This window comes from Bos mutus, chromosome 23 (genome assembly GCF_027580195.1).
Source record: "Bos mutus isolate GX-2022 chromosome 23, NWIPB_WYAK_1.1, whole genome shotgun sequence".
NCBI classification, from domain to species: domain Eukaryota; kingdom Metazoa; phylum Chordata; class Mammalia; order Artiodactyla; family Bovidae; genus Bos; species Bos mutus.
In genome coordinates, this window is record NC_091639.1 from 16,486,479 (window position 1) to 16,490,167 (window position 3,689).

Consider the following 3,689-nt stretch of genomic DNA (forward strand, 5'->3'; position numbering starts at 1 on the left):
GTTTTATCCACTCGTTCTGCTCTGTCTATAAAACACTCACTGTTACAGTCTTTGACAATTATTAGTGTGGGGGCCTGGTTCTCCTGGCTAGCCTTTCTTCTAGGCACCTTGGCAGCTCTTCTACTTTTATGCATCTTTAATCTTCTTGTTAAGTTTGTTTCTTTGAGAAAATAGCAAATAAATCTCCAGATGGTAATACAAGAGTATTACCTGGTCAGCACCCAAGACAACGTCATCAGCTCTGCGAACATGGCCTGCCCTTTCCTGACTTTGACTTTTTAGGGACAAAATTTACCCGTTTGGTTGGGAGTACATCCTGACAACCCATGGGGCTTAGTTTTTGAACCATCTCCAAACATCTCCTCTTTGACAGTAGAACTAGACCTTCATGCTTCCATGATGTATTGTAATATTTCAGAAACTATACGTGGCCCTACCTTTGGCCAACAGAAGCATAAATCATAGACTCTTGCAAGCATGATTTTAATATTACTTTTCCTGTCTGTCCTTTGTAAGGAAGCAGAATTTAAGAATGAAGTAAGCAAGAATTTAGTTTGGACAAGAGAACTGATAAAATAGAGATTTTACCCTCCTGAATGAGATCTGAACATGATTCTTTTTCCAGTTTACTAGAAGAGTGGTAATTTAATTAAGGATAAGACATCAGCATTTACTAGATTTTCTCTGCTCTTAGTTCAGAGAGGCATGGTATCTAAGAATAAAATGGTTATTTAAAATTAGGTGATGAAAATAAGTGGTTCTCAAAAAGAAGACATATAAGTTGGAGAAATTTGGGACTATCTGTCTCATCAACTAAAGAGCTTATTGTGACAGGCAAGGAGAATAATAGCTTGTATAACATAGATGTATTTATGTGCATGTATTTCTGTGCATACATGTGTTATGCATAAATATATGCTTAATTCCTACATGGAGATTTGGACCTTATCAAAATTAGATTTTATAAGAGGTAGTAAATATAGCAGAATACCCTAATTCCTCATGTAATCAATTATTTATTGGTAGATGACTATATGATTTTTTTTTCTATTGAAAGGTTATTTCTTTTCTGACACCATACACAAAAATAAACTCAAAATGGATTAAAGATCTCAACATAAGACCAGAAACTACTAGAGGAGAACATAGGCAAAACACTCTCCGACATACATCACAGCAGGATCCTCTATGACCCACCTCCCAGAATATTGGAAATAAAAGCAAAAATAAACAAATGGGACCTAATTAAACTTAAAAGCTTCTGCACAACAAAGGAAACTATTAGCAAGGTGAAAAGGCAGCCTTCAGAATGGGAGAAAATAATAGCAAATGAAGCAACTGACAAACAACTAATCTCAAAAATATACAAACAACTTCTACAGCTCAACTCCAGAAAAATAAATGACCCAATCAAAAAATGGGCCAAAGAACTAAATAGACATTTCTCCAAAGAAGACATACAGATGGCTAACAAACACATGAAAAGATGCTCAACATCACTCATTATCAGAGAAATGCAAATCAAAACCACTATGAGGTGCTATTTCACGCCAGTCAGAATGGCTGTGATCCATAAGTCTACAAGCAATAAATGCTGGAGAGGGTGTGGAGAAAAGGGAACTCTCTTACACTGTTGGTGGAAATGCAAACTAGTACAGCCACTATGGAGAACAGTGTGGAGATTCCTTAAAAAACTGGAAATAGAACTGCCTTATGATCCAGCAATCCCACTGCTGGGCATACACACTAAGGAAACCAGAATGGAAAGAGACACGTGTACTCCAATATTCATCGCAGCACTGTTTATAATAGCCAGGACATGGAAGCAACCTAGATGCCCATCAGCAGATGAATGGATAAGAAAGCTGTAGTACATATACACAATGGAGTATTACTCAGCCATTAAAAAGAATACATTTGAATCAGTTCTAATGAGATGGATGAAACTGGAACCTATTATACAGAGTGAAGTAAGCCAGAAAGAAAAACACCAATACAGTATACTAATGCATATATATGGAATTTAGAAAGATGATAACAATAACCCTGTGTAAGAGACAGCAAAAGAGACACTGATGTATAGATCAGTCTTATGGACTCTGTGGGAGAGGGAGAGGGTGGGGAGATTTGGGAGAATAGCATTGAAACATGTATAATATCATGTATGGAACGAGTCACCAGTCCAGGTTCGATACACGATACTGGATACTTGGGGCTGGTGCACTGGGACGACCCAGAGGGAGGGTATGGGGAGGGAGGAGGGAGGAGGGTTCAGGATGGGGAACACAGGTATACCTGTGGCGGATTCATTTCGAATATTTGGCAAAACTAATACAATATTGTAAAGTTTAAAAAAAATAAAATAAAAAAAAAGGTTATTTCTGTGTTCGCTTTGGTAGCACATATATTAAAAAATTGCAGTAATACAGAGAAGGTTAGCATGGCCCCTGTCCAAGTATAAAACACAAATTTGTGAAGTCTTCCATATTTTTCTGTAACAGCTTCAAGGGGTGGGACTGGAAGGAAGGTGGGAAGGAGGTTCAAGAGCAGGGGGACATAGATTTACCTATGGCTGATTCATGTTGATGTTTGGCCAAAAGAGGTACAGTATTGTAAAGCAATTACCCTCCATTAAATATTAATAAATTTAATTATTAAAACTGTTATTGGGGATCATATAACAGGTTTAGATATCCATTGTACGACTAAAGAGGATCTGACTGGAAACTGATGGCATCAATTATCATCGGCTAGTGATTCATTAACTTTATAGTTGAATGAGAAAAGTAAACTAACAAACACTACTGTCTGTGATTCAGTGCAATAGCAAGCTATAATCCTTGTCTGCGTTCACTTTTCGGTGGTGTGGTGCCCAAACTTTGAAACTGAGGCTGTTTCCAGAAGCGCACAGTCGTGAGTCCTGCCCAGGGATTTTGTTCCTGATGCTGGAGGCTTCTGTTCACTGGTCACTAAGGCCGAAATTTTCTCTGCTGAGCATTCTCTGGGTCTATCATGTGCACAAGTCTTTATATTTTGGTTTTCTAATTTGATTCTCTTATTCTTTTGATCAGACTACCAAGTCCCTTTATGATTTATTTTCAGACCCATTTGTGCTTTGATCTTTCTGATGCTCATTAGTGTATTTGCTTCCATGTCTATCTCTCTGAGTAGTTTTCAGCATCTACATAAACCCTACCCTATTCTCTTACTGTCTGGATTTTGGCTTTTAGCATCGTCATATTTTTATGAACTTCATTTTCCTTCTGGTGCGGTTTCTGGTACACAGTTTAAGCTGGTTGGCTCACATCTGGCTTGTGTGTGTTGTCTCAAAAAAATTAGAGAACTCTGCTTTCTTTCTAGGCAATACTGCCCCTTGTTTTGATACCATTGCTAATTTTCTGTAATTTCAGTTCCTGCCTCATAAGCTTGTCTTTCTCAATCTACTGTAACTGGAGTACTGTATGTCTCTATGTTGGTATTACTATTCTAAATAAACATCAACCTAGTATAGCAGAGAATTAAAGGGAATAAAATTACAGTACTACTAGGAATAATACATTCCCCTGAATTATAATCCAGTGATGCTCCCAGTTTTAAATGACTTCTATCCATGTGTTATTGAGGTCCCCTAAGTCATTTTTCCTTACTAGATGTTTCAGTTTTGACATAGAATGTAGAAAACAATGGAG

The 3,689-nt window shown here is 37.4% G+C and overlaps 1 non-coding gene across 1 annotated transcript; it reads left to right on the top strand.

Moving 5' to 3' along the window:
- The first annotated feature begins 2,383 nt into the window (after window positions 1–2,383).
- On the top strand, window positions 2,384–2,492 carry LOC138985155 (U6 spliceosomal RNA). Its single transcript, XR_011462411.1, has one exon. It is a non-coding gene; the product is annotated as a U6 spliceosomal RNA (small nuclear RNA).
- The last annotated feature ends 1,197 nt before the right edge of the window (window positions 2,493–3,689 follow it).